Raw genomic sequence first — 10,000 nt, 5'->3', positions numbered from 1 at the left:
GAGAGAAGTGCGCAGCGTTGCAATGTGGAAAGGCAGCAGCGTGCAGGCGGCAGGCTGGTGTGAGGTGGGCGGGGCTTGCAGTTTTCCTTGGGGAGGTGGAGAAGAAAAAAGAGAGCTAGGTGGGGACGGCATGAAGGGGAGCGAGTATCAGGCATATAGGCTAGAATTAGCAGGAGAAGGAGAGAAAGAGGAGGAGAAGTAGAAGTAGAAGTAGAAAAAGAGAGAGAAAAAATTGAAAACAACCGGAAAGAAGAAGTGGCGAGGGTGCTAGGGTGGCCAGCTTGAATAGGCGAGAAGACGGTGCTGCAGATTCCTACGGCCATACTAGTCTGAAAACGCCCGATCTCGTCTGATCTCGGAAGCTAAGCAGACTCAGGCCTGGTTAGTACTTGGATGGGAGACCGCCTGGGAATACCAGGTGCAGTAGGCTTTTGCGGCCAGCAGTGACTGCTCACGCCAAGCACTCTCCACACCAGAGGCAGGCCAACCTTTTGCTGCTCTCTGCGTCCTCGCCATTCCTCCCAACACTTGCCTGCGGGCTCAACTCAGGCAGGCGGCTTGGTCGGGCCATTCAGCTGCTGCAGCTTTGCCGGGCCTTTGCAACGCAGCACGGTTGTGTGCCTTGGCGTGCTGCACTTTGATGGGCACGCCAGCTGGCCCGTGTGGCCGCAAGCCAGTGTGTCGGCAGGATGTTCTCTCTCCTAGCCTGAAGGCGCCGCATGAATGCAAGTTGTGGCATTGGGGCTGGTGTGGAAAGCGAAGGAAGAGAGAGCTGGCTTGCATTGCCTGCCTGACCCTTGTGCTGGCTGTGCTGAGAGAAGTGCGCAGCGTTGCAATGTGGAAAGGCAGCAGCGTGCAGGCGGCAGGCTGGTGTGAGGTGGGCGGGGCTTGCAGTTTTCCTTGGGGAGGTGGAGAAGAAAAAAGAGAGCTAGGTGGGGACGGCATGAAGGGGAGCGAGTATCAGGCATATAGGCTAGAATTAGCAGGAGAAGGAGAGAAAGAGGAGGAGAAGTAGAAGTAGAAGTAGAAAAAGAGAGAGAAAAAATTGAAAACAACCGGAAAGAAGAAGTGGCGAGGGTGCTAGGGTGGCCAGCTTGAATAGGCGAGAAGACGGTGCTGCAGATGCCTACGGCCATACTAGTCTGAAAACGCCCGATCTCGTCTGATCTCGGAAGCTAAGCAGACTCAGGCCTGGTTAGTACTTGGATGGGAGACCGCCTGGGAATACCAGGTGCAGTAGGCTTTTGCGGCCAGCAGTGACTGCTCACGCCAAGCACTCTCCACACCAGAGGCAGGCCAACCTTTTGCTGCTCTCTGCGTCCTCGCCATTCCTCCCAACACTTGCCTGCGGGCTCAACTCAGGCAGGCGGCTTGGTCGGGCCATTCAGCTGCTGCAGCTTTGCCGGGCCTTTGCAACGCAGCACGGTTGTGTGCCTTGGCGTGCTGCACTTTGATGGGCACGCCAGCTGGCCCGTGTGGCCGCAAGCCAGTGTGTCGGCAGGATGTTCTCTCTCCTAGCCTGAAGGCGCCGCATGAATGCAAGTTGTGGCATTGGGGCTGGTGTGGAAAGCGAAGGAAGAGAGAGCTGGCTTGCATTGCCTGCCTGACCCTTGTGCTGGCTGTGCTGAGAGAAGTGCGCAGCATTGCAATGTGGAAAGGCAGCAGCGTGCAGGCGGCAGGCTGGTGTGAGGTAGGCGGGGCTTGCAGTTTTCCTTGAGGAGGTGGAGAAGAAAAAAGAGAGCTCGGTGGGGATGGCATGAAGGGGAGCGAGTATCAGGCATATAGGCTAGAATTAGCAGGAGAAGGAGAGAAAGAGGAGGAGAAGTAGAAGTAGAAGTAGAAAAAGAGAGAGAAAAAATTGAAAACAACCGGAAAGAAGAAGTGGCGAGGGTGCTAGGGTGGCCAGCTTGAATAGGCGAGAAGACTGTGCTGCAGATGCCTACGGCCATACTAGTCTGAAAACGCCTGATCTCGGAAGCTAAGCAGACTCAGGCCTGGTTAGTACTTGGATGGGAGACCGCCTGGGAATACCAGGTGCAGTAGGCTTTTGCGGCCAGCAGAGACTGCTCACGCCAAGCACTCTCCACACCAGAGGCAGGCCAACCTTTTGCTGCTCTCTGCGTCCTCGCCATTCCTCCCAACACTTGCCTGCGGGCTCAACTCAGGCAGGCGGCTTGGTCGGGCCATTCAGCTGCTGCAGCTTTGCCGGGCCTTTGCAACGCAGCACGGTTGTGTGCCTTGGCGTGCTGCACTTTGATGGGCACGCCAGCTGGCCCGTGTGGCCGCAAGCCAGTGTGTCGGCAGGACGTTCTCTCTCCTAGCCTGAAGGCGCCGCATGAATGCAAGTTGTGGCATTGGGGCTGGTGTGGAAAGCGAAGGAAGAGAGAGCTGGCTTGCATTGCCTGCCTGACCCTTGTGCTGGCTGTGCTGAGAGAAGTGCGCAGCGTTGCAATGTGGAAAGGCAGCAGCGTGCAGGCGGCAGGCTGGTGTGAGGTGGGCGGGGCTTGCAGTTTTCCTTGGGGAGGTGGAGAAGAAAAAAGAGAGCTAGGTGGGGACGGCATGAAGGGGAGCGAGTATCAGGCATATAGGCTAGAATTAGCAGGAGAAGGAGAGAAAGAGGAGGAGAAGTAGAAGTAGAAGTAGAAAAAGAGAGAGAAAAAATTGAAAACAACCGGAAAGAAGAAGTGGCGAGGGTGCTAGGGTGGCCAGCTTGAATAGGCGAGAAGACGGTGCTGCAGATGCCTACGGCCATACTAGTCTGAAAACGCCCGATCTCGTCTGATCTCGGAAGCTAAGCAGACTCAGGCCTGGTTAGTACTTGGATGGGAGACCGCCTGGGAATACCAGGTGCAGTAGGCTATTGCGGCCAGCAGTGACTGCTCACGCCAAGCACTCTCCACACCAGAGGCAGGCCAACCTTTTGCTGCTCTCTGCGTCCTCGCCATTCCTCCCAACACTTGCCTGCGGGCTCAACTCAGGCAGGCGGCTTGGTCGGGCCATTCAGCTGCTGCAGCTTTGCCGGGCCTTTGCAACGCAGCACGGTTGTGTGCCTTGGCGTGCTGCACTTTGATGGGCACGCCAGCTGGCCCGTGTGGCCGCAAGCCAGTGTGTCGGCAGGACGTTCTCTCTCCTAGCCTGAAGGCGCCGCATGAATGCAAGTTGTGGCATTGGGGCTGGTGTGGAAAGCGAAGGAAGAGAGAGCTGGCTTGCATTGCCTGCCTGACCCTTGTGCTGGCTGTGCTGAGAGAAGTGCGCAGCGTTGCAATGTGGAAAGGCAGCAGCGTGCAGGCGGCAGGCTGGTGTGAGGTGGGCGGGGCTTGCAGTTTTCCTTGGGGAGGTGGAGAAGAAAAAAGAGAGCAAGGTGGGGACGGCATGAAGGGGAGCGAGTATCAGGCATATAGGCTAGAATTAGCAGGAGAAGGAGAGAAAGAGGAGGAGAAGTAGAAGTAGAAGTAGAAAAAGAGAGAGAAAAAATTGAAAACAACCGGAAAGAAGAAGTGGCGAGGGTGCTAGGGTGGCCAACTTGAATAGGCGAGAAGACGGTGCTGCAGATGCCTACGGCCATACTAGTCTGAAAACGCCCGATCTCGTCTGATCTCGGAAGCTAAGCAGACTCAGGCCTGGTTAGTACTTGGATGGGAGACCGCCTGGGAATACCAGGTGCAGTAGGCTTTTGCGGCCAGCAGTGACTGCTCACGCCAAGCACTCTCCACACCAGAGGCAGGCCAACCTTTTGCTGCTCTCTGCGTCCTCGCCATTCCTCCCAACACTTGCCTGCGGGCTCAACTCAGGCAGGCGGCTTGGTCGGGCCATTCAGCTGCTGCAGCTTTGCCGGGCCTTTGCAACGCAGCACGGTTGTGTGCCTTGGCGTGCTGCACTTTGATGGGCACGCCAGCTGGCCCGTGTGGCCGCAAGCCAGTGTGTCGGCAGGATGTTCTCTCTCCTAGCCTGAAGGCGCCGCATGAATGCAAGTTGTGGCATTGGGGCTGGTGTGGAAAGCGAAGGAAGAGAGAGCTGGCTTGCATTGCCTGCCTGACCCTTGTGCTGGCTGTGCTGAGAGAAGTGCGCAGCGTTGCAATGTGGAAAGGCAGCAGCGTGCAGGCGGCAGGCTGGTGTGAGGTAGGCGGGGCTTGCAGTTTTCCTTGAGGAGGTGGAGAAGAAAAAAGAGAGCTCGGTGGGGATGGCATGAAGGGGAGCGAGTATCAGGCATATAGGCTAGAATTAGCAGGAGAAGGAGAGAAAGAGGAGGAGAAGTAGAAGTAGAAGTAGAAAAAGAGAGAGAAAAAATTGAAAACAACCGGAAAGAAGAAGTGGCGAGGGTGCTAGGGTGGCCAGCTTGAATAGGCGAGAAGACTGTGCTGCAGATGCCTACGGCCATACTAGTCTGAAAACGCCTGATCTCGGAAGCTAAGTAGACTCAGGCCTGGTTAGTACTTGGATGGGAGACCGCCTGGGAATACCAGGTGCAGTAGGCTTTTGCGGCCAGCAGAGACTGCTCACGCCAAGCACTCTCCACACCAGAGGCAGGCCAACCTTTTGCTGCTCTCTGCGTCCTCGCCATTCCTCCCAACACTTGCCTGCGGGCTCAACTCAGGCAGGCGGCTTGGTCGGGCCATTCAGCTGCTGCAGCTTTGCCGGGCCTTTGCAACGCAGCACGGTTGTGTGCCTTGGCGTGCTGCACTTTGATGGGCACGCCAGCTGGCCCGTGTGGCCGCAAGCCAGTGTGTCGGCAGGACGTTCTCTCTCCTAGCCTGAAGGCGCCGCATGAATGCAAGTTGTGGCATTGGGGCTGGTGTGGAAAGCGAAGGAAGAGAGAGCTGGCTTGCATTGCCTGCCTGACCCTTGTGCTGGCTGTGCTGAGAGAAGTGCGCAGCGTTGCAATGTGGAAAGGCAGCAGCGTGCAGGCGGCAGGCTGGTGTGAGGTGGGCGGGGCTTGCAGTTTTCCTTGGGGAGGTGGAGAAGAAAAAAGAGAGCTAGGTGGGGACGGCATGAAGGGGAGCGAGTATCAGGCATATAGGCTAGAATTAGCAGGAGAAGGAGAGAAAGAGGAGGAGAAGTAGAAGTAGAAGTAGAAAAAGAGAGAGAAAAAATTGAAAACAACCGGAAAGAAGAAGTGGCGAGGGTGCTAGGGTGGCCAGCTTGAATAGGCGAGAAGACGGTGCTGCAGATGCCTACGGCCATACTAGTCTGAAAACGCCCGATCTCGTCTGATCTCGGAAGCTAAGCAGACTCAGGCCTGGTTAGTACTTGGATGGGAGACCGCCTGGGAATACCAGGTGCAGTAGGCTTTTGCGGCCAGCAGTGACTGCTCACGCCAAGCACTCTCCACACCAGAGGCAGGCCAACCTTTTGCTGCTCTCTGCGTCCTCGCCATTCCTCCCAACACTTGCCTGCGGGCTCAACTCAGGCAGGCGGCTTGGTCGGGCCATTCAGCTGCTGCAGCTTTGCCGGGCCTTTGCAACGCAGCACGGTTGTGTGCCTTGGCGTGCTGCACTTTGATGGGCACGCCAGCTGGCCCGTGTGGCCGCAAGCCAGTGTGTCGGCAGGACGTTCTCTCTCCTAGCCTGAAGGCGCCGCATGAATGCAAGTTGTGGCATTGGGGCTGGTGTGGAAAGCGAAGGAAGAGAGAGCTGGCTTGCATTGCCTGCCTGACCCTTGTGCTGGCTGTGCTGAGAGAAGTGCGCAGCGTTGCAATGTGGAAAGGCAGCAGCGTGCAGGCGGCAGGCTGGTGTGAGGTGGGCGGGGCTTGCAGTTTTCCTTGGGGAGGTGGAGAAGAAAAAAGAGAGCAAGGTGGGGACGGCATGAAGGGGAGCGAGTATCAGGCATATAGGCTAGAATTAGCAGGAGAAGGAGAGAAAGAGGAGGAGAAGTAGAAGTAGAAGTAGAAAAAGAGAGAGAAAAAATTGAAAACAACCGGAAAGAAGAAGTGGCGAGGGTGCTAGGGTGGCCAACTTGAATAGGCGAGAAGACGGTGCTGCAGATGCCTACGGCCATACTAGTCTGAAAACGCTTGATCTCGTCTGATCTCGGAAGCTAAGCAGACTCAGGCCTGGTTAGTACTTGGATGGGAGACCGCCTGGGAATACCAGGTGCAGTAGGCTTTTGCGGCCAGCAGTGACTGCTCACGCCAAGCACTCTCCACACCAGAGGCAGGCCAACCTTTTGCTGCTCTCTGCGTCCTCGCCATTCCTCCCAACACTTGCCTGCGGGCTCAACTCAGGCAGGCGGCTTGGTCGGGCCATTCAGCTGCTGCAGCTTTGCCGGGCCTTTGCAACGCAGCACGGTTGGGTGCCTTGGCGTGCTGCACTTTGATGGGCCCGCCAGCTGGCCCGTGTGGCCGCAAGCCAGTGTGTCGGCAGGACGTTCTCCTAGCCTGAAGGCGCCGCATGAATGCAAGTTGTGGCATTGGGGCTGGTGTGGAAAGCGAAGGAAGAGAGAGCTGGCTTGCATTGCCTGCCTGACCCTTGTGCTGGCTGTGCTGAGAGAAGTGCGCAGCGTTGCAATGTGGAAAGGCAGCAGCGTGCAGGCGGCAGGCTGGTGTGAGGTGGGCGGGGCTTGCAGTTTTCCTTGGGGAGGTGGAGAAGAAAAAAGAGAGCTAGGTGGGGACGGCATGAAGGGGAGCGAGTATCAGGCATATAGGCTAGAATTAGCAGGAGAAGGAGAGAAAGAGGAGGAGAAGTAGAAGTAGAAGTAGAAAAAGAGAGAGAAAAAATTGAAAACAACCGGAAAGAAGAAGTGGCGAGGGTGCTAGGGTGGCCAGCTTGAATAGGCGAGAAGACGGTGCTGCAGATGCCTACGGCCATACTAGTCTGAAAACGCCCGATCTCGTCTGATCTCGGAAGCTAAGCAGACTCAGGCCTGGTTAGTACTTGGATGGGAGACCGCCTGGGAATACCAGGTGCAGTAGGCTTTTGCGGCCAGCAGTGACTGCTCACGCCAAGCACTCTCCACACCAGAGGCAGGCCAACCTTTTGCTGCTCTCTGCGTCCTCGCCATTCCTCCCAACACTTGCCTGCGGGCTCAACTCAGGCAGGCGGCTTGGTCGGGCCATTCAGCTGCTGCAGCTTTGCCGGGCCTTTGCAACGCAGCACGGTTGTGTGCCTTGGCGTGCTGCACTTTGATGGGCACGCCAGCTGGCCCGTGTGGCCGCAAGCCAGTGTGTCGGCAGGATGTTCTCTCTCCTAGCCTGAAGGCGCCGCATGAATGCAAGTTGTGGCATTGGGGCTGGTGTGGAAAGCGAAGGAAGAGAGAGCTGGCTTGCATTGCCTGCCTGACCCTTGTGCTGGCTGTGCTGAGAGAAGTGCGCAGCATTGCAATGTGGAAAGGCAGCAGCGTGCAGGCGGCAGGCTGGTGTGAGGTAGGCGGGGCTTGCAGTTTTCCTTGAGGAGGTGGAGAAGAAAAAAGAGAGCTCGGTGGGGATGGCATGAAGGGGAGCGAGTATCAGGCATATAGGCTAGAATTAGCAGGAGAAGGAGAGAAAGAGGAGGAGAAGTAGAAGTAGAAGTAGAAAAAGAGAGAGAAAAAATTGAAAACAACCGGAAAGAAGAAGTGGCGAGGGTGCTAGGGTGGCCAGCTTGAATAGGCGAGAAGACTGTGCTGCAGATGCCTACGGCCATACTAGTCTGAAAACGCCTGATCTCGGAAGCTAAGCAGACTCAGGCCTGGTTAGTACTTGGATGGGAGACCGCCTGGGAATACCAGGTGCAGTAGGCTTTTGCGGCCAGCAGAGACTGCTCACGCCAAGCACTCTCCACACCAGAGGCAGGCCAACCTTTTGCTGCTCTCTGCGTCCTCGCCATTCCTCCCAACACTTGCCTGCGGGCTCAACTCAGGCAGGCGGCTTGGTCGGGCCATTCAGCTGCTGCAGCTTTGCCGGGCCTTTGCAACGCAGCACGGTTGTGTGCCTTGGCGTGCTGCACTTTGATGGGCACGCCAGCTGGCCCGTGTGGCCGCAAGCCAGTGTGTCGGCAGGACGTTCTCTCTCCTAGCCTGAAGGCGCCGCATGAATGCAAGTTGTGGCATTGGGGCTGGTGTGGAAAGCGAAGGAAGAGAGAGCTGGCTTGCATTGCCTGCCTGACCCTTGTGCTGGCTGTGCTGAGAGAAGTGCGCAGCGTTGCAATGTGGAAAGGCAGCAGCGTGCAGGCGGCAGGCTGGTGTGAGGTGGGCGGGGCTTGCAGTTTTCCTTGGGGAGGTGGAGAAGAAAAAAGAGAGCTAGGTGGGGACGGCATGAAGGGGAGCGAGTATCAGGCATATAGGCTAGAATTAGCAGGAGAAGGAGAGAAAGAGGAGGAGAAGTAGAAGTAGAAGTAGAAAAAGAGAGAGAAAAAATTGAAAACAACCGGAAAGAAGAAGTGGCGAGGGTGCTAGGGTGGCCAGCTTGAATAGGCGAGAAGACGGTGCTGCAGATGCCTACGGCCATACTAGTCTGAAAACGCCCGATCTCGTCTGATCTCGGAAGCTAAGCAGACTCAGGCCTGGTTAGTACTTGGATGGGAGACCGCCTGGGAATACCAGGTGCAGTAGGCTATTGCGGCCAGCAGTGACTGCTCACGCCAAGCACTCTCCACACCAGAGGCAGGCCAACCTTTTGCTGCTCTCTGCGTCCTCGCCATTCCTCCCAACACTTGCCTGCGGGCTCAACTCAGGCAGGCGGCTTGGTCGGGCCATTCAGCTGCTGCAGCTTTGCCGGGCCTTTGCAACGCAGCACGGTTGTGTGCCTTGGCGTGCTGCACTTTGATGGGCACGCCAGCTGGCCCGTGTGGCCGCAAGCCAGTGTGTCGGCAGGACGTTCTCTCTCCTAGCCTGAAGGCGCCGCATGAATGCAAGTTGTGGCATTGGGGCTGGTGTGGAAAGCGAAGGAAGAGAGAGCTGGCTTGCATTGCCTGCCTGACCCTTGTGCTGGCTGTGCTGAGAGAAGTGCGCAGCGTTGCAATGTGGAAAGGCAGCAGCGTGCAGGCGGCAGGCTGGTGTGAGGTGGGCGGGGCTTGCAGTTTTCCTTGGGGAGGTGGAGAAGAAAAAAGAGAGCAAGGTGGGGACGGCATGAAGGGGAGCGAGTATCAGGCATATAGGCTAGAATTAGCAGGAGAAGGAGAGAAAGAGGAGGAGAAGTAGAAGTAGAAGTAGAAAAAGAGAGAGAAAAAATTGAAAACAACCGGAAAGAAGAAGTGGCGAGGGTGCTAGGGTGGCCAACTTGAATAGGCGAGAAGACGGTGCTGCAGATGCCTACGGCCATACTAGTCTGAAAACGCTTGATCTCGTCTGATCTCGGAAGCTAAGCAGACTCAGGCCTGGTTAGTACTTGGATGGGAGACCGCCTGGGAATACCAGGTGCAGTAGGCTTTTGCGGCCAGCAGTGACTGCTCACGCCAAGCACTCTCCACACCAGAGGCAGGCCAACCTTTTGCTGCTCTCTGCGTCCTCGCCATTCCTCCCAACACTTGCCTGCGGGCTCAACTCAGGCAGGCGGCTTGGTCGGGCCATTCAGCTGCTGCAGCTTTGCCGGGCCTTTGCAACGCAGCACGGTTGTGTGCCTTGGCGTGCTGCACTTTGATGGGCACGCCAGCTGGCCCGTGTGGCCGCAAGCCAGTGTGTCGGCAGGATGTTCTCTCTCCTAGCCTGAAGGCGCCGCATGAATGCAAGTTGTGGCATTGGGGCTGGTGTGGAAAGCGAAGGAAGAGAGAGCTGGCTTGCATTGCCTGCCTGACCCTTGTGCTGGCTGTGCTGAGAGAAGTGCGCAGCGTTGCAATGTGGAAAGGCAGCAGCGTGCAGGCGGCAGGCTGGTGTGAGGTAGGCGGGGCTTGCAGTTTTCCTTGAGGAGGTGGAGAAGAAAAAAGAGAGCTCGGTGGGGATGGCATGAAGGGGAGCGAGTATCAGGCATATAGGCTAGAATTAGCAGGAGAAGGAGAGAAAGAGGAGGAGAAGTAGAAGTAGAAGTAGAAAAAGAGAGAGAAAAAATTGAAAACAACCGGAAAGAAGAAGTGGCGAGGGTGCTAGGGTGGCC

General features: G+C 56.8%; 9 non-coding genes and 3 pseudogenes across 9 annotated transcripts; all 12 read left to right on the top strand.

Annotated features, from left to right (window-relative positions):
• Positions 1 to 311: 311 nt before the first annotated feature.
• On the top strand, positions 312 to 430 carry LOC140413558 (5S ribosomal RNA). The gene has a single exon (XR_011942722.1). It is a non-coding gene; the product is annotated as a 5S ribosomal RNA (ribosomal RNA).
• Positions 431 to 1,124: 694 nt separating this feature from the next.
• LOC140412051 (5S ribosomal RNA) lies at positions 1,125 to 1,243 on the top strand. The gene has a single exon (XR_011941257.1). It is a non-coding gene; the product is annotated as a 5S ribosomal RNA (ribosomal RNA).
• Positions 1,244 to 1,937: 694 nt separating this feature from the next.
• Positions 1,938 to 2,046, top strand: LOC140415570 (5S ribosomal RNA; annotated as a pseudogene).
• Positions 2,047 to 2,740: 694 nt separating this feature from the next.
• Positions 2,741 to 2,859, top strand: LOC140412050 (5S ribosomal RNA). The gene has a single exon (XR_011941256.1). It is a non-coding gene; the product is annotated as a 5S ribosomal RNA (ribosomal RNA).
• Positions 2,860 to 3,553: 694 nt separating this feature from the next.
• Positions 3,554 to 3,672, top strand: LOC140412048 (5S ribosomal RNA). Its single transcript, XR_011941255.1, has one exon. It is a non-coding gene; the product is annotated as a 5S ribosomal RNA (ribosomal RNA).
• A 694-nt stretch (positions 3,673 to 4,366) lies between these two features.
• Positions 4,367 to 4,475, top strand: LOC140415609 (5S ribosomal RNA; annotated as a pseudogene).
• Positions 4,476 to 5,169: 694 nt separating this feature from the next.
• LOC140412047 (5S ribosomal RNA) lies at positions 5,170 to 5,288 on the top strand. The gene has a single exon (XR_011941254.1). It is a non-coding gene; the product is annotated as a 5S ribosomal RNA (ribosomal RNA).
• A 694-nt stretch (positions 5,289 to 5,982) lies between these two features.
• LOC140414394 (5S ribosomal RNA) lies at positions 5,983 to 6,101 on the top strand. The gene has a single exon (XR_011943529.1). It is a non-coding gene; the product is annotated as a 5S ribosomal RNA (ribosomal RNA).
• A 690-nt stretch (positions 6,102 to 6,791) lies between these two features.
• Positions 6,792 to 6,910, top strand: LOC140412046 (5S ribosomal RNA). Its single transcript, XR_011941253.1, has one exon. It is a non-coding gene; the product is annotated as a 5S ribosomal RNA (ribosomal RNA).
• Positions 6,911 to 7,604: 694 nt separating this feature from the next.
• LOC140415569 (5S ribosomal RNA) lies at positions 7,605 to 7,713 on the top strand (annotated as a pseudogene).
• A 694-nt stretch (positions 7,714 to 8,407) lies between these two features.
• Positions 8,408 to 8,526, top strand: LOC140412045 (5S ribosomal RNA). The gene has a single exon (XR_011941252.1). It is a non-coding gene; the product is annotated as a 5S ribosomal RNA (ribosomal RNA).
• Positions 8,527 to 9,220: 694 nt separating this feature from the next.
• Positions 9,221 to 9,339, top strand: LOC140414393 (5S ribosomal RNA). Its single transcript, XR_011943528.1, has one exon. It is a non-coding gene; the product is annotated as a 5S ribosomal RNA (ribosomal RNA).
• Positions 9,340 to 10,000: the final 661 nt, after the last annotated feature.

The sequence above is a fragment of the Scyliorhinus torazame genome, chromosome 4 (genome assembly GCF_047496885.1).
Source record: "Scyliorhinus torazame isolate Kashiwa2021f chromosome 4, sScyTor2.1, whole genome shotgun sequence".
Lineage (NCBI taxonomy): Eukaryota > Metazoa > Chordata > Chondrichthyes > Carcharhiniformes > Scyliorhinidae > Scyliorhinus > Scyliorhinus torazame.
This window is presented reverse-complemented; position numbering and strand designations above follow the sequence as displayed.